The sequence below is a fragment of the Myotis nattereri genome, assembly GCF_964212035.1.
Source record: "Myotis nattereri genome assembly, chromosome: X".
Lineage (NCBI taxonomy): Eukaryota > Metazoa > Chordata > Mammalia > Chiroptera > Vespertilionidae > Myotis > Myotis nattereri.
In genome coordinates this window covers 115,677,901-115,704,077 of record NC_138078.1, presented here as the reverse complement: position 1 = coordinate 115,704,077, position 26,177 = coordinate 115,677,901, and the positions used below count along the sequence as shown (strand labels likewise).

General features: G+C 41.8%; 1 pseudogene across 1 annotated transcript; it reads left to right on the top strand.

Annotated features, from left to right (window-relative positions):
* Positions 1 to 21,682: 21,682 nt before the first annotated feature.
* On the top strand, positions 21,683 to 22,319 carry LOC308511795 (large ribosomal subunit protein eL30-like; annotated as a pseudogene). Its single transcript has 2 exons — positions 21,683 to 21,829; positions 21,945 to 22,319. The product of its transcript is annotated as a large ribosomal subunit protein eL30-like (transcript).
* Positions 22,320 to 26,177: the final 3,858 nt, after the last annotated feature.

The window sequence follows — 26,177 nt, the reverse complement described above, 5'->3', positions numbered from 1 at the left end:
ATGAGGCTCACGAGCCGCAGTTTGCCGACCACTGTCCTAGGCCAATATCTTCCTTGACAAAGGTCAATCTTTACCTTAACTGAGTCTGTCTATAGTATTTTTGCATCTATGATAATATACCTTTGGAACATCAGAGTAATTTCCTTTTTCCAGACCCCTCATGGCATAATCTCCCACCACAGCAGAGACCACAAATCTCCTCACTGCTATTGTTATGGTATTAATTGTTAACTGTTAACTATCCTGAACCCACCTCTGTAAAAGGTTTTACTTTTTATCCAATCCCAGAGATTTCCAGCTTTGCTTTCTCCCGCCTCCCTAATAAATCACCAATGGATTTCAAGTGACCAATTTATTCCTCCTCCTTTGATTGTAATGTGTAAAGTAAGGTGCAAAACTGCCATTTTCTGGAGCATTTTCTCAATCCTTTGAGATTTTGCTTCACAATTATCAGTTTGGCTCAAATAAACTCATAAAAATTCTTACAGGTTTGGATGTTTCTTACATCAACAGGCCAATTAACATGTGAAAAGATGCTTTTCATGAGTCATCAGAGAAATGAAAACTAACACCGTATCATTATATAATCACCAAAATGGTTAAAATGAAAAAGATGAAAATAAATTCTTTCAGGGATGTGGAACACTTGGAACTTTCATGTGTTGATAGTAGGAGTATGCATTAGTACAGTCATTTTGGAAACTGATAGGATCTAGGAAAGCTAACTATATAGTTCTCTATGGCACAACATTCCCCCTTTTAGGTATGGATCCAACAGAAATGCAAATGTATATTCTACAGAAGATATATATAATAATGTGTACAGCAGTACTACTCAGCCTAACTCAAAGATGGAAATGACTTAAATGTCCAAAAGAGTAAAATTGGGAAATAAATTGTGGAATATTTATGCAATAAAATACTATACAGCAATAAAAATATATAAACATCTTGTAACAACATGTATGGATCTAATAAACATAATGTAGCTTGAAAGAAGTCATACAAAAGACTACATAATGTATTGTTTTATTTCAGGAAAGTTCAGAAGTATGTATACTTCATAAAGTCCTTATAATGATTACTGAAGTGGAGGTGGTAACAACTTGAAGGGAACATAAAAGGGACTGCTGATATGTTGTCAATATTCTTTTTAAAAAAATCTAGATTCTGGTTACATGGTGTGATCACTTTAAAAATTTACCAATATATGCTTATTAAGTGTGCAATTTTCTGTGCTTATGTTAGACTGTTATTTAATGAAGCCACAAAGGAATAAGGAAAGGATAAGCCTCACTAAAAGCCACCAAGGAAGACAATATTTAAAATATTGAAGTAAGTCAGTATCTTGAAACATCCACAATCAGATCATTTGTCTCTACCACCACTGATAATGCCCTTGTGCCTCTGGATCATTGCTAAATCTCTGCTTCCACCTCTGTCCCCTTCTCATGTATTCTGCTAAATGTAATCCATTCCATATCACTTATCTTCTCAAATTCTTTAAAATAAAAGACAGTTCTTAAAATGGCTTATAGGGCTCTACTTAATACAGAGCCTTTATCTTTCTGATCTTATCTTACAGTATTCTTCCCCAAATGGATTCCACTCTTGCTAAAATGACATCCTTGTTGCTACTCCAGCACTCAGCCACAGTTCTGCTTCAAGGCTATTGCACTTGCTGTTCACTTTGAAGCACACTTCTGTCACATATGCATATAGCTCATTCATTTGCTCCCTTCAGATCTTTGTAGACATCTAAATGAGGCCTCCTCTAATTATCCTACTGAAACTTTCATCAATTTCCCTACTTCTCAACAGATTGTGTTATTTTCCAACTATTTTCCTCTGTAGCACTTATCATCACTTGATATATTGTATTTGTGTGATATGTCCCCTTGTACTACAATGTAAACTCAAGTAGAACACAGATTTGTGAGGATTTTCTCCCCCACTGTATATGCACTTTGATATATAGGATGCGATAAAAGTAGGTTTATAGTTGTGAGTATGCAAAACACAGAATTTATCCTTGTATTATTATTTATTATTGTATTATTTTCCATATGAACAACTGTTTTGCCCAACTCTGTAACAGAATAAATGTTGTTGAACTAGTCCTAATATATAAAAGCCCAGGGTCCTAACGACCGAACACCACTGATGGCTGACCAATCTGGAAGTCCTTCAGTCAGCACTGGTTGCCGTGGCGGCTCAGCACTGACTGCCCCGCTGTAGCCTGGCAACCCAGCACTGACTGCCCAGGGGGCTGAGACCCAGAGAGAGAGGCAGGGTCTGATCCACAGCCTCAGTGGCAGCTGTTGATCAGTACTTGCCGCTTTCTTTCTCTCCCTCTTTCTTTCCAGGTTTCGCCAGCAGCCAGGCCTTTCTTTCTCTCCTGGCCTCCAAGGGGGCTGCTGTTCAGCCCCTACCTCTGTAGTCAGGCCCAGAGATAGGCCTGGAGATGCTGACTGGCATAGGAACTGACCAATCAGAACCAAATGTGGGTGCTGTGAAGAACCAATGGCTGCCTAGGAAGTGGAGCTTTTGATGCTGACTGGCATAGACACCAACCAATCAGAACCAAATGTGGGTGCTGTGAAGAACCAATGGCTGCCTAGGAGGTGGAGCTTTTGATGCTGACTGGCATAGACACTGAACAATCAGAACCAAATGTGGGTGCTGTGAAGAACCAATGGCTGCCTAGGAGGGGGAGCTTCTGACTCTGACTGGCATAGACACCGAACAATCAGAACCAAATGTGGGTGCTGTGAAGAACCAATGGCTACCTAGGAGGGGGAGCTTCTGACACTGACTGGCATAGACACTGACTCATCAGTGGGTGCTGTAAAGAACCAATGGCTGCCTAGGAGGTGGAACTTTTGACACTGACTGACATAGAAACTGACAAATCACAACCAAATTGGCCAGCAGAGGAGGGCAGTTGGGGGTGAGATCAGGCCTGCAGGGGAGGGCCATTGGGGGCAAGATCAGGCCGGCAGGGGAGGGCAATTGGGGGTGATCAGGCTGGTAGGCAGAGGCAGTTAGGAGCAATCAGGCAGGCAGGCAAGTGAGGAGTTAGGAGCCAGCGATCCCAGATTGCAAGAAGGATGTCTGACTGCCGGTTTAAGCCCGATCCCACAGGGATCGGGCTTAAACCGGCAGCTGGACATCCCCCAAGGGGTCCCCAATTGTAGAGGGTGTAGGCTGGGCTGAGGGAACCCCCCACCCCCGCATGAATTTTGTGCACCGGGCCTCTAGTTAATATATAAGTAATAATATATAGCAGCAATTTTTATCCGGTGTGCCACAAGAATTTTTAGAACATGCAATACCTAACTATTTAGTCAGGGGTACTGACCTCTTTTCCCTTAGAATGTCAAATAAAAGAATGATAACAGCCAACACAACAGTAGCTATCTGGTGTGAATGAATAAAAATTATACGTATTTTTTGTGAAATTAGCAAAAAAAAAAATATTTTTTGGTGTGCCCCAAAATTTTAGTAGTTTGTGTGCCATGAGATGAAAAGGGTTAAAAAATCACTGATATATAGTATAACATTACTTTAAATCAATTAAATTAAGGTTTAAATTAATGCCTAATACTTTTCAGTGATTTTCCACATCTACTGTCTCATTCCATTCTCTCAGCAACCCCATCATAGATGCAGAGTGTATATTACTATCCCATTTTATGAATGAGGAATTAGACCTAAGTACTATGTTCATGACTACATATCTAAGTATATGATCAGATCAGAACCAATAATTTGATTCTTCTCTCAACCCTGTGTTCTTATCACTACACTAATGCAGGTATATATCCAGAATTTTAAAATGTAAGATCTGATGACTTTTCAGGCATCCTGTAAAGAAAATATATCAGTCTTACAAAATTAGAAGCATCCCTTCTTTTTACAATTTCCTTTGTTTAATGTTCTGTTTTTGTCATTCAAGAGGAGAAAATGGTAGGTTAGATTATGTCTTGAAATAACTGAATTAGATTAAGTAATTGTTATTAAATATTTTCCAAATCCTCTCCAAAATGGTTACTTTTCAAAGACATTACAAGCATTAGTCAAAAGAACACCCAGTCAGCTCAATTCATTGGAATCCTTGTCTTTGCATAAATAGAGAAATAAATAAATAAATAGTAGGTGTCAGAGGCTTAATTATACATTTTTAAAAGTTTTTAAATCCAAGCACTTGAATCCTGATGTGATAAAGCTCTTGCAGTGATTCAGTTGAAAATTTAAGATTCTACCTGGCAAAACAAAAATGTATTTTAAAGGCTGTCATTTTAAAAATGAATTATTAAAGGCCTAATTTGGAAGCAGATAGGGGAAATTTTTTTATGACTCTGAAAAGATTCTGTTACCTGGATGTGTAAACATTTCATAGAAAGGAAATGCTGAATGTCTTCTAGGGTCAGTTCTTTTCAGAACTGCATATATATACACCACTCAAATATGTCAAGTAAGTGTGTACCTGTGTGCATATGTATAAATTTCTATATTTTTTTATTTCTGTGAATATTTCCTCTGGTCCTTTCTCTGTCTGTGGAACAAAGTATTTCATATCAGATTATTTCATTCATACTCTTCATCTCTTTATCCTTTTGTACTATCATTTTGAAAAATCCCCTGACTTAGTCATCCAGGTCATTAAAGCAATCTTTAGCTGTGCTAATTTGATTTTCTATTGCCACTTTACATATCATGTTCAAGAAGTGCGATTTATTTGGTTGGGGGAAGGGAGGATGAAGAAATGTATCTCCAAGATTCCCTATCCTAGGCAAATACAGTATAATCCAGGGGTCCTCAAACTTTTTAAACAAGGGGCCAGTTCACTGTCCCTCAGACCGTTGGAGGGCCAGACTATAGTTTAAAAAAAAACTATGAACAAATTCCTATGCACACTGCACATATCTTATTTTGAAGTAAAAAAACAAAACAGGAACAAATACAATATTTGTATTTGCATGTGGCCTGCGGGCCGTAGTTTGAGGACCCCTGGTATAATCCATTCAATGGTTGGTGGAACTTTGGGTTGTTTCCAGTTTAGGGATATTATAAATAAAGCTTCTGTCAACACTAGTTTACCAGCTTTTGTATGGATATATACTTTTATTTCTATTAGATGAATATTTAGAAGTGGAATAGCTGGGTCATCTGCTAGTTATATGCGTGTTTTTTAAACTATAAAATGCACATATTTAATGTGTACAATTATTAAGTTTTGACATATGTCTACACCCAGGAGATCATTACCACTATCAAGACAATGAACATATCCAACACCCTCAAAAGCCTTTTTATACTTCTTTGGAATCTCTCCCTTCTGTTTCTACCCTTACTTCCATATGGAATATGTTTTTCGTCTGCCTAAAGAACTTCCTTTATGTTTCAGATTATGTATGAAGTATTTTTTCTTTCAATATTTTAAAGTTGTTGCTCCGACTTTTCACTTGCATTGTTTGATGAGAAATCTGATGTCATTCTTACACTTGTTCCTTTGTATATAAAGTATCTTCTTCCCTGCCTCTGGTTGATTTTAAGATGTTCTCTTTATTGCTATTTTGAGTAATGCATTTTGATATGTGTTGGTGTAGTTACCTTCTTGTTTCTTGTGCTTGACTGTCATTGTAATTCTTGGGTATTTGGGGTTATAATTTTAATCAAATTTGGAAAAATTCAGCCTTTTTCTCAAATATTTGTGTTCCCTCTGCCATTTTGAGGACTCTACACATATATTAGGTCACCTGAAGTTGTCCCATAGTTCATCAATATTTTGTATATTTTTTTAAAATAATTTCTTCTGAATTCCTTTTGGAAGTTTCTATGGGTATTTCCTCAGATAAACTCAACTTTTGCCATGTTTAATCTTCCATTAATCCCATTCAGTGCATTTTCATCTCAGATATTGTAGTTTTTATTGCTATAATATCAACCTGGTATTTTTTGTATATTCAATGAAATGATTTATCTTTTGCATTCTTTTAAAATAAACCTAAAATGACTCAGATACCATGATATATGCTAAATAATTGCAACATTACTAGAAAAATAATCAAATTTTTTAATAAAGTTCAAAAAACAATTTATTTATTTGCAATCACACAACATGGAATGTTGTTGCTGCTACACGGAATTACTGGACAAATTATACAGAATATGATACAATGCTATTTTTGCCAAGCTATGGTAGTCTTCAGTTAGTATATTAAATTTGTTTTTAATATAAATATATATCCAATGCAGCCCTTTAAACACATCAGATAGTCACCTATATCACTATTCTATTTTGTTTTAAAGCAATGAATTGTGCTGATAGTACATCAAAAACAATATATATTATCCAAATGATTTCTTATATGCATCGAAGTAAATTATCTTAGTATTTACATTTAGCCTCTCTAATACACTATAAATAGAAAGTAATCATGAGTGCTGGAAAATTTATTGGATTTGGTCATGTACATCAAAAAGTGTTTTATTTAAAAATCCACCTGCTACTGATAGTAAATTCCAATTTGCTTTTCACAAAGTAGTTTTTAAAACAAATGCCAAACATTGGCATAAGGATCATCAAAAAGAACCAGAAATGGTACCTGGATGTGTAGACATCCCATCTAATAAAAGAGAAACATGGTAATTGGCGTATGACCGCTACCCTTCCCATTAGCTAATCAGGGCGATATGCAAATTAACTGCCAGCCAAGATGGCGGCCGGCAGCCAGGAAGCTTGAAACTAACATGAGGCTTGCTTGCTTCAATGACGGAGGAAACCAACGTTCCCCCCCTGTCTTGCCGGCCTCTGAGCCTGCAGTTTGAAACATTGTAACAAAGATAGAAGCTAAACAAAACCCCAGAAACCTGCTTTTAGTGAGCCGGGATCTCAGAGCTGGCGTTATACATTGTTGAGATTATAGAACCTAAACAAACCAGATACCTACTTTCAGCAGCAGAGGCCTCAGATCTGGAGCCAGAGCTAAAGCTGGCCCAGAATAAAAAAGAAAAAAAGAAAAAAAGGAGTAGTTGGGAGCTTCAGCCCTCAGCCCCTCACCCAGACTGGCCAGGCACCCAAGTGGGGACCCCCACCCTGAAGGGTGTGTGACCAGCTGCAAACAGCCATCATCCCCTCACCCAGGCTGGCCAGGCACCCCAGTGGGGACCCCCACCCTGAGCCAGGACACCCTTCAGGGCAAACCAGCTAGCCCCACCCATCCACCAGGCCTCTATCCTATATAGTAAAAGGGTAATATGCCACCCAGCACCGGAATCAGCGGAGCCACGAGTCCTCCCAGCACTGGGATCAGGGGAGCAGAGAGGCCTCCAGGCACCAGGATCAGCGTGGCAGGGGGCCGCGCCCAAACCCCCTGATCGCCCTGCAGCTCTGTGTGTGACAGGGTGCGGCGCCCCAACCCGCTGATGGGCCCTGCTCTGTGTGTGACAGGGTGCGGTGCCCCAACCCACCCCCCACGGGCCCTGCTGTGTGTGTGATAGGGTAGAGCCATAACCTCCCCATTGGCCCTGCCCTGAGTGTGACAGTGGTGGCACCCCAACCCCCTGATTGGCCCTGCTCTGTGGGTGATAGAGGGTGGTGCCCCAACCCCCTGATCCGCCCTGCTCTGTGTGTGACAGGAGCGGTGCCCCAACTCCCCTATCGGCCCTACTCTGTGAGCAACAGGGGGGAGCTCCTCAACCCCCTGATGGGCCCTGCTCTGTGCATGACAGGGGGGTGCTCCCCAACCCCCTGATGGGCCCTGCTCTGTGCGTGACAGGGGGGAGCACCCCAACCCCCTGATTGACCCTGCTCTGTGCGTGACAGGGTAAGGAGCCCCAACCCCCCTGATGGGCCCTGCTCTGTGCGTGACAGGGGGCAGCACCCCAACCCCCGGATTGGCCATGCTCTGTGCGTGACAGGGGGTGGTGCCACAACCTCCCCATCGACCCTGCCCTGAGTGTAACAGGGGGCGGTGCCCCAACCCCCCAATCGGCCCTACCCTGAGCATGACTGAGGGTGGCATCGCAACCTCCCGATCCGCCCTGCTCTGTGCATGACAGGGGGCAGCGCTCCAACTCCCCAATCGGCCCTGCTCTGAGCCCGACCAGGGGCTGCACCTAAGAATTGGGCCCGCCCTCTGCCACCAGGGAGCAGGCCTAAGCCAGCAGGGCATTATCTCCTGAGGGGTCCCAGACTTCGAGAGGGCACAGGCCAGGCGGAGGGACCCCCCCTTCTCCCCGAGTGCACAAATTTTTGTGCACCGGGCCTCTAGTCTATATTAATAATAGAGGAATATGCAAGTTATCCAGACGCCCTGACAGTAACAGTAACAACCAGCAGGCTGCATGGGGTGACAAGACCAGCAGGGGGGTTAGTGAGGGATGACCAAACAACTGAACAGCAGGCTGCATGGGGCGACCAGGCCAGAGGGGGGGCGCAGTTGGTGGCGACCAGGCTGGCAAGGAGGGGCAGTAAGGATGACCAGGCTGGTGGGGGGGGGCATTTAGGGGTGACGAGGCCAGCACAGAGGTGCAGTTGGGGGCAACCAGGCCAGCAGGGGGTGGGGGGGCAGTTAGGGGCAATCAGGCGGGCAGGCAGGTGAGCAGTTAGGAGCCAGCAGTCCCAGATTGTGAGAGGGACGTCCAACTGCCTGCCGGTTTATGCCTGATCCCTAGGATCGGGCCTAAACCAGACGTCAGACATCCCTCGAGGGGTCCCGGATTGGAGAGGGTGCAGGCTGGGCTGAGGGGACTCCCCCAGCACCACCTGTGCACGAATTTCATGCACCGGGCCTCTAGTTTCATATAAAGCAAATGCTGAATGTCTTCTAGAGTCAGGACTTTAACAATAGCAACCATAACTAATGGATATAGATATCAAATGAATGTCCTTGGTAAGTATATAAAATGACAATGATTTATAAGAATAAGTAAAATATAAAGTTTATTTATAAAGGCCATTATACTGATTTTATGGGTTAAAAAGTAAAAAGATGGCACATTCCAGGTACATTGGTCCCATAATTAGAAGTGTTAACTTCTCTCCCCCATTCTACAGAAATAAATTGGAAAATATAAAAAGAGGCAAAAACTTATAATGGTGCTGAAATGCTGAAAATGTTTGTCAACAAATATAAAAAGATGCCCAATCAGTATTTTCCCTATGAAAGAACAAGTTTGGGAAGCAAATAGAGGAGATCCTGACATATTCCCTCCAATACTCTCTAAATCACTGAGAGCAAGTGAAGATAAGATGCATAAAGTTCTTGTGGACACTGTCTTTGACAAGTCTTATGCCCTCCAGGAAGAGAGTAGAGTGGCGAAAATAAAATAAGTGGGTATAACAAGCAAAAGCTGGTACACTTGTATATTTCTCCAAAGTGAGAACATTTTAAATGTAGCTGGATTTATGAAGAGATACTGCCGATCAGAAGAAAGGGATCACCTCAGGAATCAGAGTAAAGGTGTTTCCTCTAGTCCAGCCGTGGGCAAATTACGGCCCGCGGGCCGGATTCGGCCCGTTTGAAATGAATAAAACTAAAAAAAAAAAAAAAAAAAAAAAAAAAAGACCGTACCCTTTTATGTAATGATGTTTACTTTGAATTTATATTAGTTCACACCAACACTCCATTCATGCTTTTGTTCCGGCCCTCCGGTCCAGTTTAAGAACCCATTGTGGCCCTGGAGTCAAAAAGTTTGCCCACCCCTGCTCTAGTCTTATGATGAGAAGCATAAGAAAATATCTAGTTTGTTTTTTGAAAGAGATTGGAAATCATGCAATTATGAAGCCAAAGCAAGTAGTTGTGAATAAAGAGTAATCGGAAATCAGGAAACACAGCATAGAGAAGATTGCTGAATAAAAGTAATAATGAAGTGCAAATTGGCGTTCCTGATTTTAAAACCTCCTTTTAAAATGGAAGCAAAATATTCCATCCATTACATAATATAATTATTTATTTCAACCCAACAACCAAGTTCCTGTTTAGTCATGAGAAACAAATGCAGTGGTTTTTTAACCTGGTTGTACATTATAATGACAAGAGAGATTTTAACATATATTTTTTTATTCCCAGGTTTCAACAAAGATCAATTAACTCAAAATCTCTGGAGGTGGCATCCAGACAAGAGGTATTTTTTTTAAAGTTCCACAGGTGATTTTATATGTAGCCAAGTTTGATATCCACTGCACAGTAGCATAATTTTTCAAAGTGTTCCTTTAATATGTTAATATAAATAGTGACTCTGCTGTAGAGGTACATGATATGTAGAACTTCTACAGAAACTATTTAAGGTGAAGCATCTGGTTGGACCATTGTCCTGTGAAACACAATTTGGGAAATGACGAACCAGATGTATTGCCATTCAAAACAAATATAAGACAAAAACATTTTTAGTCACCATCTTTATTTAACATTCTGGACACCCTAGCCACTATACTCAAATAAGAAATGAAATGAGATTCAAATATCCGAGAGAAGGGGATACATGACACTTAAAATATTGTAGTATACCTGGGTAATCTAAGATAATGAAAGGAAAAAATGAATTATTAAAAAAGTTCAATAAACTTATAAATTAATATATTCAAAAAGAAAATAATAGCATTATTTTATACCAGGGTTTTTCAATCTTAACACAACTGGCTTTTGGGTCAAGTAATTATTTTACATGGAGGACTGTCCTGTGCACTGTAAGATGCTTACAGCATCCCTGGCTTCTACCAATTAGTAGGTAGTATAGCACTACCCTATTCCCACAATAATGACATAAAAATATCTCCAGACATTGCCAATACCCCTCATGGCACAAAATCACCTCTGGCTATACAACATAAAAAAACAAAATAATCAATTACAAGTATAAAAAAATACACAGCCCTGGCTGGATGGCTCAGTTGGTTGGAATATAGTCCTGTACATCAAAAGGTTGTGGGTTTGATCTCCAATTGGCATATCTATGGAAGGCAACCAATTTATGTTTCTTTTCCACATCAATGTGTGTGTCCCTCTCTCTCTATCTCTATCTCTCTCTCTCTTTCTTTCTCTCCCTCCCTTTCTCCCTCTCTCCCTCTCTTTCTAAAATTAATAAAAACATATCCTTGGGTGAGGATTAAAAAATACACAATAGTTATGAATGAACTTAGTAAGACTAGTGCAAGAACTATATAAAGAATATTATAAGCTTAACTGAAGGACATAAAGGAAAATGTAAATACATGAAAAGATCTATTACATTATTAAATGGAAAATCTCAATACTATATATATGTAAACTCTCCCCAAATTAATTTATACACTTAATACTATTTAAATAAATATCCTAGTGGACTTTATTGTATATCTACATAAATTATTTTTAATTTATATGTAAGACTAAGTAAAAATAACCAGATATATAGTGAAAAAGATTACTAATAAAAATAAAAATGCACTATCAGATAAGAACTGTTTTATTTTTTAAATTTTTCCAGCTTTGTTGAGATACATTTGATAGATAACATTGCGTAAATTTAAAGTGTACAATATAATGATGTGGTAGACATGTATATTATGAAATGATTACCACAATAAGGCTCATTAACACAGCCATCACCTCACACAGTTACCATTTTTTTGTGTGGTGAGAAATTCAAGATCTACCCTCTTAGCAACTTGCAAGTATACAATACACTGTTGTCAACTATAGTCATCATACTATATATTACATCCCCTGAATTTATTTTGCAACTAGAAGTCTGTACCCTTTGACCACCTTGTCTCTCTCCACCCCCACCCTCACCTCCAGGCAACCATCAATCAACTCTCTGTTTCAGTGAGTTTGGATTTTAGATTCCACATATAAGATCATACAGTATTTATCTTTATCTGCCTGACTTATTTCAGTTAGCATAAAGTCAAGTCTCATCCATGTTGTTGCAAATGCGCACATGCATACGCACACACACACACCCCTGGGCAGGCACATGACTTTAAAAATTCATTCATCCTTTGAAAGATACTTAGGGTGGGTCTTATAGGTGGGCTCTCTAGGTGAGGGGACTTCTGGCTATATTCGATAGCCAGGTGGGACCACTAGCTGGGCTCTGCATTATTTTGGATGTGTCTGTGAGAGTGTTTTGGCTGAAATTAACATTTAAATCAGTGGACTCTGAGTAAAGCAGAGTGCCTCCATAATGCAGAACAAAAAGACCAGTCCCTCTGAGCAGGAGAGAATTCCCCATCAAACTGACTTCAGAATTTATTTGCAACATAGGCTCTTCCTGGTTCTGTAGCAGATGGTCTTCAGACTAGAACTGTAGCATCTACTTTCCTGGGCGTGCAGCCTATCAATCCACCCGTACAAACTTTGGACTTGACAACCTCCATAATCACGTGAACCAATTTCTTCTAATAAATCTCTTCCTACACACACACACACACACACACACACACACACACACACACTACTAGTTCCGTTTCTCTGGAGAACCCTGGCTAATGCATACATATATGTAGGAATGGTTTACTATCACCTAGGGACAAAGTAATAAATACCCCCAAAAGAGTAAAGATATTTAGAGAATGAGTGGAGTGAGCAGAGTGATGACTGAAAAGGGATAGTAATAAATATAAAAAGGGAAGCAGCAAAAAAAAAAATATTAGCCAAGAAGAGCTGACAGGAGAGTATCAAGAAGTAAATGGTGGTCAGGGTCAAGTACTGTAAGGAAGTACAGTAAGATAGGGACTAGAAAGTGTCCAAGAAGACTGGATAAGTGAGAGGTAGAAGTTAGATCAGCCAGAGCATTATCCTGTCTTTTATAAGATGCTGTGACAGCAGAATGTTAGAATAATGTCTTATATTTGTAGAGTACTTTATCATCTACACAGTCCTTTCACATGTTTATTTATATGATTGAATATTCATAACAACACACTGTGAAAGAAGGAGGTATAGTTACTCTCACTTCGGATTTGAAGAACTGAAAGCTTGAACAAGCTTCCAAATGGTTTAACTTTTAAATGTAAAAATTAGTACAAAAATCTAGGTCTGCTGACTCATAATATAATTCAATTACACTACAAGAAACTTCTACCAAGCTACATAAAGTTCTAGAGAACCTAAATCCATACTGGCAAGAAACTTGGTTATATTTGACATCAACACCAGAAGTCATGGACTTCTCAAACATTCCTAGTTTGAGTAATCCATTATGGAGGTTTCAATTAAAAAAAATTATTGATTTTTTTTGAGAGAGAGAGAGAGAGAAACATCAATTTGTTGTTCCACACATTTATGCATTCACTGGTTGCTTTTTTATTTTTACAGAGAGGGAGGGAGGGAGGGAGGGAGGGAGGGAGGGAGGGAGAGGAGAGAGAGAGAGAGAGAGAGAGAGAGAGAGAGAGAGAGAGAGAGAGAGAATAACTTACTGCTTATTTATGAATTCATTGGTTGCTTCTTGTATGTGCCCTGACCAGGGATGATCGAACCTGCAATGTTGGTGTTTTGGGACAATGTTCTAATCAACTGAGCCACCCATAATAATATTAGCTAATATTCACATAGTGGTTACCATGTGTTGGACACTGTTCTAAGCACCTTCCATATATTACATCACTTAATCCTAATAATAAACTTAAGAGATATATCTTATTACTGTTATTACTCCCATTTGCAAATGAAAAAACAGAGGTATTGATTATTTAAATAACTTGCTCAAGATAATCCAGCTAAGAAATAGTAAAACTGGGATTCAAACTTCTTTCTTTCCAGTATACTAACTGTTATTGTCTTCCAACTTCAAAGAGGCCACTGACTCTGATATTCTAGCAATTTAGTGAACAGATCCGAGGATACTCAGTTTGCCCCCTCATTATCCTATAAACTTAGGTTTCAGCCTCTTTGTTTAAAAATGAAATTTAAATAGTCTGCACTCATATGGCAGCCCCTCTAGTTTTCCTTCTCCACCATACCTTTCCCCATCACTTGTAGGCATTGGTCCTTTTCTGCATGTTATTCAACCCTATTTTATCTTTCTTCAAATGTGGTGCCTGAATCGTAAGTAAGTTTTCATGAGTTACAGATTATTGTGTTTTGATATAGCTAAAGATAAAGGGCTCAAATGCTCTTAGCAAATTTGTAAAACAATTATATTATTACTCTGTTTACCTTTTGGTCTGTAACAATTATAATTTCTATTTAGTCAGTAAATTCATATAAGCCTATTTTATCTGTTTTAAAAAAGGCAGTATGACAAGAGCCATGTGCTTATCCAGCTTTTGATAGGGCAATACCCTTGATCTTTGCCTCCCTCCTACTCCACAGGAAGATTGCAATATAGTATTTTCATCTAATTTCATTCAAAAGCTTTAAAAACATTAATTTGCTTAATCCATAGGACTAGTGTTTAGAGCTGTAGAAAAGACTGTCCTGGACTGTACAGTTTAAGGACTTTACATAGACACAAGGTTGATAGGTGCTGAAACCTCTTACTGCTTAAGGCACATCTTCTACCCTGTCATTAATAGATTGGCTTTCTTTTGACTGTTTGCTCTACAATAACAGAGAAAACTTCATTACACATTTCAGTGACACTTCAGATAGAGTGAATACTGGAGAAACAGTAGATTGCTGGAACTGGAAGAGAGAAGATAAGTAGATTTATATCCTTTTTTTGTTTTTTTTTCTTGCAAGTCTGCAAAAACACAAATAGAATTATACAGCCAATCATTAAAACCCCTTTATTTTATTACATGGGCCCAGATCAAGATAATTCCCTTTTAACACAACAGTGATGATGTCGCAGTGCTTCTCAAAGCAGTTCTCTTTCTAATGTTTCATTAGCTTTTTAAACTTCTCACTTTGATCCAGAGTATTTTTTCTTTATTTCATTTGTAAAGCAAGTAAATGTAATAAGCTCCCTTTTGGAAAATCAGTCTGGCTTAAATCATGCATTCTTTATACAATGTTAGGAGGAGAATGGTTAACATTTGTAGCCTCATGACTTGCAAATGAAAGAAAATAATAATGCTTAGCAAGGCATTAGAAGAACACATTCACCATGAATCATACTGCCCTTGAAGGTGCAGCTTAAAAAAGCAGAGAAATAGATTTGACACCACTTGGACTTGCAGCTCAGACATGCTGCATTAAACTGTTCAAAATTAATTTAATCTGAGCAAGGAGAATAATAGCCTCTCAGTTCAAGGCTTCTGATAGCAGTAATTTGCACTCGAAAGTACTTCCAAAGGGAAAGAATAAATGAAGGGCGACTCTCCAAAACTGAGTGAGCAAATGAATTCACTAAATGAAAGCCTCTTGATCACCCTATAAAAAGATCATCCAAAAAAATGACACATTCTATATCATTCTCTTGGGTAAGAATTTTTTCTTGCAACTACTCAGTTGTTCTGCTTTAGGGATAGATTCAACCCTTTTTGAACTGTTGATGGCTCTGGAGGAAGTGTCTGGCTTCAGTTGCCACATTAATTCAGTGGTCCAAAAAAAATTTGATGAAAACTCATGCAGTCATGGACTTTGTGCTCAATATTCTTTTCATACTCTTGGGGAAGACATTTCTTGGTGAGTAAGTGAGCAAGAATCATAGCAAGTATTTAGGGTTGGAGACAAAAACATGATACTTTTTTACAGTCACAGAAATATTCTCCTCAAACTCAGGTGCCAAGGTGCTGAGTACATGGAAGGACATGTACCCAAGAGTGGATGCTCACACTGAAAGGTCTGACTTGCCAAACCAATCAATGGAGTAACCAGCAGGAAAAGACTGGTATATAGTATGATATGAAGAGAACCAATAGGATCTATTCTCTCAGAATTCTCTCTTCCATTGATTTACCACAGAGTCAAAAAGTCTGTCTAATGTTACTCCCTAGGGGATAATGCCTTCAGAAATCACTGACACATTTATTACATTAGCAATCATCTAGCACCTCACAGAACTCTGAGTAAATACAGACAAAAATAGTGATACTAAGTACCTAAATAATTACATGCACGGAAAGACAAAACTAACTTCATTTCAGACAATTTATTTTCCTTGAGTTAATCAAGTACTTTTCTGCATACTCTGGGAGAAATTATTTTTCCCTTGATTTGAGCTCTAATGGTGGTGAGAAAGTACATGCAGGAAAGTAAAAAAGAATTAGTTTTTTCCAAATAGCATGAGAATAAGTAATACATCAGTATTCAAGTTTCATTTCCAATTCCTGAGTTGCTTTTCTTTTGCAAATTTAGAGGAAGGAAAACCAAAGGTCTTTTTAAATTCTCTGGTAACACTTAATTTCTTCTGAATAATTTACCTGCCAGTAGTTATTTGTTCTATAATAATTCAAAGAATGCTAATTATGCCAAAGGCCTTTTTAAATAAATGAAAGAAAGAAAGAGAGAGAGAGAGAGAGAGAGAGAGAGAGAGAGAGAGAGAGAGAAAGAGAAAGAAAGGAAGAAAAGAAACAAAAAGAAAAGAATGTCTCTATGATATATTCAAGTTAAAAATACATTGAGGACTTTCAGGACATTAAACAAACTACCTGGTTGCTATTGATCACTGTCACCAATTACGGCACCCTCCCCTCAAAATAGAAGAGGAATGAATATTATTTGAAGGGGTCCAGAACCAGTCTCCCCAGAATGTGCCACTTTGGCATGTGGACTATATTGGGCTAAAGCCACTCAAGGCCAAAAAGACACAGGAAGAGCTTATTACCTGCCCCTTTAACTGCCTAAAAGAGTTTACATAGAGGGTCTGAGCCAGGAAGGAAACAATGACCAGAAATAACTACAAAGACTACAGGCTAGCTGTCATAAGCTGAGGGGAGAGCTCAGCACAGCCTATTTATTCAAAGTCTTTCTGTGTTCCATTGACCCTACTTGACAAGGCAAACATTTGTTTACCAAACATTTGCTCTTCCCATCTTCCTTGTAAATTGTCTTCCTTCCCTTTGAAACCACAGACCCCTATACCAGGGGTCCTCAAACTACGGCCCGCCGGCCACATGCAAATACAAATATTGTATTTGTTCCCGTTTTTGTTTTTTTTACTTCAAAATAAGATATGTGCAGTGTGCATAGGAATTTGTTCATAGTTTTTTTTTTTAAACTATAGTCCGGCCCTCCAACGGTCTGAGGGACAGTGAACTGGCCCCCTGTTTAAAAAGTTTGAGGACCCCTTCTATACTCTATTCCTTATTTCAGAATGGCACGTAAGTCTCAACTGCCTGACTTGTCCTTGGGTCTTAAATAATTATGGGAACCCCCATAAGTACATAATTAAATTTGGTTTTCTCCTGTTAATCTGTCTTATGCTAATTTGATTCCAGCCAAAGAATTTAGGAAAGTATAAGGAAAGTTTGTCCTCCCCAACACAATGTTTTGCATACTTATCCGGTCTTCAATGAAAACTAATGAAATTTCTTCCTGAGTTATACCTTTTTTCATTGATTAGATTGACATTATTATATGAGTGATTTTAAAGCTTTTTTAGTTAACAGAAATTTTTTAAATGGTCGAAAGTTTGTTATTCTCCTTATGTTAGTCAATTTATTTCTTTTTTCACTTCGGAAGAAACATAAGCCTCTGCATATTACCATTTAATAATAAATTAGGTCATATTTCTCAAAATGGGCCTCTGAACCATTTGTATCAGAATCAATTGTGCTATTAAGAAAAGATGAGTCAGGCCCCATCTCTGAGCTCCCTCCCCAAAAGATTAATTCTGAAGCTTTAGAAAAATTGTTTTTCATATCTCAAACCAACTTCTATACCAGGGGTCCTCAAACTTTTTAAACAGGGGGCCAGTTCACTGTCCCTCAAACCGTTGGAGGGCCGGACTATAGTTTAAAAAAAACTATGAACAAATTCCTATGCACACTGCACATATCTTATTTTGAAGTAAAAAAACAAAACGGGAACAAATACAATATTTGTATGTGCCCGCGGGCCATAGTTTGAGGACCCCTATTCTATACAATGCAGAATCCCACTCTAATCTATTCTATCTAATAATAGAGAAACATGGTAATTAACCATAACTTCGCTACCCTTCCCATTGGCTAATCAGCGAGATATGCAAATTAACTGCCAGTCAACATGGCGGCCGGCAGCCAGGAAGCTGAAGCGAACATGAACATGAGGCTTGCTTACTCCAGTGATGGAGGAAGTCAACATTCCCTGCCTGCCGCAGCACAGCTCTGAGCTCCCGATGAAACAATGTTGCAATTATAGAACCTAAACAAACCCCAGAAACGTGCTTTCAGCCAGCGCGGCCTCAGAGCTTAGAGCAGCCAGTGATGGCAACAGAGTTTCAATTATAGAATCTAAACAAACCCAGGTACCTGCTTTCAGGCGGCAACGGCCTCAGAGGTGGAGCCTGCTCTCAGCTCCAGCGACAGCTATGGAAGGTAAATTAATCCCAGAATAAAAAAAAGAGAGAGAGAGAAAAGGAGAGGCTGGGAGCTTCAGTCGCCCACCAGCCTGAAAACAGCCCTCAGCCCCTCACCCAGACTGGCCAGGCACCCCAGTGGGGACCCCACCCTGAAGGGGGTGTGACCAGCTGCAAACAGCCATCATCCCCTCATCCAGGTTGGCCAGGCACCCAAGCAGGACCCCCACCCTGAAGAGGGTGTGACCAGCTGCAAACAGCCATCATCCCATCATCCAGGCTGGCCAGACACCCAAGCAGGACCACCACCCTGATCTGGATCACCCTTCAGGGCAAACCAGCTGGCCCCCACCTGTGCAACAGGCCTCTATCCTATATAGTAAACGGGTAATATGGAAATTGACCCTAACAGCAGAAGGACTGGGAATGCCTGGTCACTATGACACACACTGACCACCAGGGGGCAGACGCTCAATGCAGAAGCTGCCCTCTGGTGGTCAGGGCGCTCTCACATGGGAGGAGCTCTGCTCAGCCACAAGCCAGGCTGATGGCTGCCAGTACAGTGGTGGTGGTGGGAGCCTCTCCTGCCTCCTCAGCAGTGCTAAGGATGTCCGACTGCAGTTTAGGCCTGCTCCCCGCTGGCAAGTGGACATCCCCCAAGGGCTGCCGGGCTGCCAGAGGGATGTCTGATTGCCATCTTAGGCCCAATCCCCTGGGGAGCAGGCCTAAGCCAGCAGGTGGTCATCCCGTGAGGGGTCCCAGACTTGCGAGAGGGCACAGGCTGGGCTGAGGAGCCCCCCATGCCCCCCGAGTGCACAAATTTTTGTGCACCGGACTTCTAGTATATATATAAAAGGCTAATATGCTAAGTGTCCAACCATCCAACCGGTGCTATGATGTGCACTGACCACCAGGGGGCAGACGCTCAATGCAGGAGCTGCCAAGCTGCAGTGACTTGGCAGTGGCGGTTCTCGGGTGACGCACCCTGAAACCAGAGAGGAGAGAGCCCGATTCCTCGTGGGGCCACGCGATTCCACCTTTGGCCATGGGTTATGTTGTTGCTGGGGCACCGTTGGCCCCAAATCTGGTTTACTGCACACTTGCATTTGTGTTCCACACCCTGTAAGACAGCAACTTTGCAGTGTGCCCTCTGGGACCCCTTGGGGGATATCGGAGAACCGGGTTTGGCCCCATCCCTGCAGGCCTGGCCAAGGGACCTCACCTGCTGGAGGGACCCCGCTCATTCAGCAGACTCTGGGGAGGGACTGCAGGAGGTTGGCTCCAGGACATGTCTGGCCCATCTCACCTAGTCCCACCCCGCCAGCCACCTTCTAATTAATTTTCTTTCAATGTGCACAAATCCGTACACCAGGTCACTAGCAATATTCATATAGCAACTGCTTTTAAAATTACACTAAAACAGAACTTATGATGTCACACATCAGCCATTATTACATAAGTAACCTTAATGGTCAGAAAATTTTACCTTATATTAAGTCAAAATGTATCATGAAACTTCTACTTTTGGGTTCCAGTTGTCCCCTCTGAAACCACTCAAAATAAATGTAGCCCCTTTCCTACATGACAGTCCTTCAAATATTTAGAGACCACTATTATCTTCCATCTGTTTTCTACATTGGGCTAAATATTTCACTTCCCACAACTATTCCTTCTCTGATAGTGTTCCCATATGTTTTACCATTCTTGTCACCAACTCTAGATATGCTTCAGTCTGTCATTGTCAGTCTTAGAAGGTAGTGCCTAGAGCTAAACATAATATAAAATATGTGGTTTGACCAGTGTAAATTTTTATGACATTATTATTTCTGTCACTTATTTAGAACATTAGATATTAATAAGAACTCTAAATTTGTGTGGGCTTTTATGACTGTATGCAAATTTTTTGCATACACATATCAGTGTAGAATCACAGTGTGCTTACAGTGAACAAAAACATGTAGGTCTTAAGGAAGCAGACAACACAAAATTATACCTTCAAATGGAACAAAACCCCCTGAAAAGAACCTCAGAATAATCTGAAAACCTGTTCCACAAAAAGAATAAAAGGACCATATGGAGATGGGTAGGAGAAACAGAGATATGCTCTTGCCAAAAATCCATGCTGAGACTCACAATTTGGAGGGATCTCAAAGAAATCAATAAATACACTTTATCCCTCAGGACTGAGTGGTTTGTACCCCACATCAGGCTTCCCAGTCCCTGGGTTCTGCACTAGAAAGACAAGCCCCTGAAACTTCTGACTTTGAAAATCAATAGGGCTCATGAGAATCATAGGACTATAGGGAATGAAGATTCCACTCTTAAAGGCTTGTATGCAAAACTAGTTACCTTAGGACCCAGTATAAAAAAACAAAAACAAAACAAAACAAAAAAACAGCTTGTGAAAAACCCAGATCATATGTGAAGGAGAGTCACTTGCTGATCTTGAAGCATCTGACAGAGGGGCAGAAGTCTGCTTGGACTCTTTCCAGGGACAAAATACTGAGAGTTCACATTTTTTTATAGGCCCCCTCTACCTTGCTGGCACTGGCAGATGCCATTTTTCACTCTCACTCAAACCTGCCAACAGTGGCAGGTGAGCAGCATCCCCCACCCCACTAACAGCAACTCAATATGGTACCAACAAACATGGAAGTTCAGCAGCCACAACAGCACACCACTTGCAGGACCCCACCATAGCCAATGAGGAAGTACAACTCACATAGGGAACGCCCCTTGAGTACCCAGCTCTGGTTATCAGAGTCGATTGTACTTCTGGGCCCCATTTGACATCTGCTACACAAAGCCATTCCTTCAACACTAGGAGAAATACACATCTCCAGCAGTCTTGCCAAGGTAGCCTCAAGATTCCCACTAGTTCATGTCCACCCCTGTTCCAGCTAGCATACCAAAGCAGCTCCAACATGACATGCCCTGGGTCTTTCCTTGGCCCATGTCTGCTCCAGTTCAATTTCCAGCCAACCCAACAAGGAGGTCCCAGTATGGTATACACCAGAATCCCTCCACCCATATTTGGTACAGCTCCAGCTAGCCTGCAAAACCTACAGAGATACACAATCTACACAGGAAACACTCCTTCAAGATCAATAGAGGTATATATTTCACCTGATTCATAATGAAAAAACAGAAATTCAAACAAAATGAGGAGACAAATATGTTCCAAATGAAAGAACAAGATAAAAACCTCAGAGGGGAAAAAAAGAATAAAACAGAGATTAGTAACTTACCTGATAAAGAGTTCTAAGTGATGGTCATAAAGTTGCTGGCCAAACTCAGGAGAACAATGGAGGAACACAGTGAGAACTTCAACAAAGACCTAGAAAATATATCAAAGTACCCATCAGAAATAAAGTACAAAACAACTACAATGAAAAGTACATCAGAAGGAATCAACAGAAGATTAGATGACACGGAAGAACAGATCAACCAAGTGGGAGGCAGAATAGTGGAAATTACCCAGTTAAAACAGCAAAATTAAAACAGAATTTTGAAAAATGAGGATAGTACTTTTCTCATTCCCCAGGCATCTTTGCAGCTGCGCTTAGTTGGAAGTCACCCCGCACCTAAAACAGGAATATGGTAACTACAAAGGAGAGAAAAAGTCGCTGGAGTCAATAATTCTAGGCTCCCTTTTGCTATGAATAGTGGAAAGTACAAGCTGCGGTACAAGAAGAAACAGAAAATAATCATACAAGGCAAAGTAAAACTGGACATCCTTGCCAACAACTGTCCAAATGTGAAGAAATCTGAAATAGAGTACTACATCATGTTGCTCATGACTGGTATCCATAACTGCAGTGGCAATAACACTGAACTGGGCAGAGCATATGGAAAATACTAGAGTATGCACACTGGCTATCATTGATCCAGGTGATCCTGATATCATTCAAAGCATACCAGAACATATTGGGGGAAAGTAAATCACACAAAATTTTTCTTTAATAAAACTTGCCAGAGCTTGTTTTTAGTAAAAAAAAAATAGTTTAAGGGACCTCTAGGACAACATCAGGGTCCCAGAAGGAGAAAAGAGAGATAAAGGGGAAGAAAACTTAGTTTAAGAAATAATGTCTTTTCGGGCAGCCACAGGCAAAGTCTGACATTGACTTGCAGCACAGTCCCTCCCAAGAGGTCCCAGAATGAACACACCCCATGGCTGGCTTCAGACCAAAAAACAGCACCAGCCAATTAGCTCCGAAAGTGGCATAAGACTCAGCAGGCAAAAGACCTTGCTGGGATGAATTCCACTGAGATTTTGGCCAATTCCCACAGCCAACTAGCCTAAAGGTCAACCTCACCCACAACTGTGCCAACAGTAATCAAGGCTCAGCAAAAACAGGAGCACACATACAACCCACACAGACACATTTCCTGGGCCCGGCCAGTGTGGCTCAGTGGTTGAGCATTCACCTAGGAACCAAGAGGTCATGGTTTCATTCCTGGTCAGGGCACATGCCTGGGTTGCAGGCTGAATCCCCAGTGAGGAGCATGTAGGAGGCAACCAATCAATGATGTTCTCTCATCATTGATGTTTCTATTTCTCTCTCCCTCTCCCTTCCTCTCTGAAATCAATAATTTTATATCCTATCTAATAAAAGAGAAACATGGTAATTAGCCATACCTCTGCTACCCTTCCCATTGGCTAATCAGGGCGATATGCAAATTAACTGCCAGCCAAGATGGCGGCCGGCAGCCAGGCAGCTTGAAACTAACATGAGGCTTGCTTGCTTCAGTGACAGAGGAAACCAACGTTCCCCGCCTGCCTTGCCGGCCTCTGAGCTTGCAGTTTGAAACATAGTTACAAATATAGAAGCTAAACAAAACCTCAGAAACCTGATTTCAGCGAGCCGGGATCTCAGAGCTGGAGTTGATACAATGTTTCGATTATAGAACACAAACAAACCAGATACCTGCTTTCAGCAGCAGAGGCCTCAGAGCTGGAGTCAGAGCTAAAGCTGGCCCAGAATAAAAAAAAAGAAAAAAGGAGCAGTTGGGAGCTTCAGTCACCCGCCAGCCTGAAAATGGCCCTCAGCCCCTCACCTAGACTGGCCAGGCACCCCAGTGGGGACCCCCACCCTGATCCAGGACACCCTTCAGGGCAAACCAGCCAGCCCCCACCGGTGCACCAGGCCTCTATCCTATATAGTAAAAGGGTAATATGCCTCCCAGCACTGGGATCAGCGTAGCCACGAGGCCTCCTGGCACCAGGATCAGCATGACAGGGGGCAGCGCCCAAACCCTCTGAGGGCCCTGCGGCTTTGTGTGTGACAGGGGGCGGGGCCACAACCTCCTGATCAGCCCTGCTCTGTGCCTGATAGTGGAGAGCACCCCAACCCCCGATCGCCCTGCGGCTCTGTGTGTGACGGGGTGCAGCACCCCAACCCCCTGATCGGCCCTGCTGTGTGTGTGACAGGGTGTGGTGCCCCAATACCCCTCACACGGGCCCTGCTCTGTGTGTAACAGGGGGTGGAGCCCCAGCCCCCTGATCGGCCCTGCTCTGTGCCTGATAGGGGGGAGCTCCCCAGCCCGCTGATCGCCCTGTGGCTCTGTGTGTTACAGGGGGCAGGGCCACAACAACCTCCCTATCCGCCCTGCTCCATTCGTGACAGGGGAAGGCGCCCCAACCTCCTGATCAGCCCTGCTCTGTGGCTGATAGGGGGGAGCTCCCCAACCCACTGATCGCCCTGCGGCTCTGTGTGTGACAGCGTGCGGCGCCCCAACCCCCCACGGGCCCCGCTCTGTGTGTGACGGTGTAGAGCCATAACCTCCCCATCGGCCCTGCCCTGAGTGTGAGAGTGGCAGCACCCCAAACCCCTGATCGGCCCTGCTCTGTGGGTGATAGAGGGCAGCGCCCCAACCCCCCCAGGCCCTGCTCTGTGTGTGATGGGGTACGGAGCCCCAAACCCCCTGCTCTGTGCGTGACAGGGGGTAGCACTGCAACCTCCCCATCGACCCTGCCTTGAGTATGACAGGGGGCGGTGCCCCAACCCCCCAATTGGCCCTACCCTGAGCATGACTGAGGGTGGCATCACAACCTCCCAATGTGCCCTGCTCTGTGCATGACAGGGGGCAGCACCCCAACTCCCCAATCGGCCCTGCTCTGAGCCCGACCAGGGGCTGCACCTAGGGATTGGGCCTGCCCTCTGCCACCCAGGAGCAGGCCTAAGCCAGCAGGTCATTATCTCCCGAGGGGTCCCAGACTGCGAGAGGGCACAGTCCAGGCTGAGGGGCCCCCCCTCCCCCACGAGTGCACAAATTTTTGTGCACTGGGCCTCTAGTATATATATATATGACACATTCCTGGAATACTCAGGTCAGGTGATCAGGGAGACTGTACTATTGGGGCCCACAAGACACCTACTACATAAGGCCATACTACCAAGACTGAGAGACATAGAAGACTGATTTAACACACAGAAACACACAGAGGAAGCCAAAATGGGGAAGCAAATGAAAGAACAGGAGAACTATCCAGAAAAAGAACTAAATGAAATGGAGATAAGCAATCTACCAGATACAGAGTTCAAAACAATGGTTATAAGAGTACTCAATGAACTTAGGGGGAAAACAGATGAACTCAGTGATAACTTCTGCAGAGAGACAGTAAACACACAAAAAATGATATAGACACTATAAAAAAGAACCAGTCAGAAATGAAGAATACACTATTTGAAATGAAGAATACACTAAAAAATCAGCATCAGATTAGAAAAAGTAGAGGCTCAAATGGGAAAATCAGAGGAGAACGTAGCAGAAAATTAGCAAAACAAAAAAAGAAATGTGAAAAATTAATATAGTTTCAGGGACCTCTGGGACAACATCAAGTGTAACAACACCTACATAACATAAGTACCAGAAGGAGAAGAGAAAAAGCAAGGGATTAAGAACTTATTTAAAGAAATAATGACTAAAAATTTCTCTAACCTGGTGAAGAAAAAAGATACACAAGTCCAGAAATCTCAGAGCTTCCCAAATAAGATAAAAACAAGAGTTCCACACCCAGACGCATCATTATTAAAATGGGAATGGTTAAAGACAAAGAGAATATTAAGCGCAGTAGCAAAAAGAGTTACTTACAAGGGATCTCCCTAAAGTCTGTCGGCTGATTTCTCAAGAGAAATATTTCAGGCTAGAAGGGACTGACACAAAATATTCAAAGTGATGAAAAGCAAGGACCTAAAACCAAGACTACTTTACCCAGGAAGACTATCATTTAAAATTAAAAATGAGATAAAGATCTTCTTAGAAAAAAGAAACATAAATATGAATAATGAAGTAGCAATAACTACATACATACAAATAATCACTTTAAAAGTAAATGGCTTAAACACTCCAATCAAAGACATAGGGTGGGAGAATGGATTTAAAACTAAACAACAGAGGAAGAAAATGGCGGAGGTTTAGACTGACGTGTCGGTGCCTTGTCCCGGAGCAGATAAGGGCGGGCAGCTGAAACGGGTAGCATACAGCCCGAATAAGCAGAGGAGATTCAGCTGAGACAGTCTGCAGCCAGGAAAGACAGAGAAATCCTAGATAAAGGGAACGGTTAGAGGCTGAGGCTGAAACCTCTCCAGGTGCGCCGGCACAGCCGCGGAGACCGTGCCATCTTGGGTGACTGTCACCGGCATCCAGAGACCAGCTACTAACCCGGCAACAACGGCTCTCAAGCAGCGTGACTACGTGAACTCAGAGGAACTCTGCTTCTCCCCACAGAAAGGTTAGACTTTCCCCAAAGGTGTGGTTTGCAGTTTAGGTTGGAGAGTGGAACGCGCGCAGGGGGG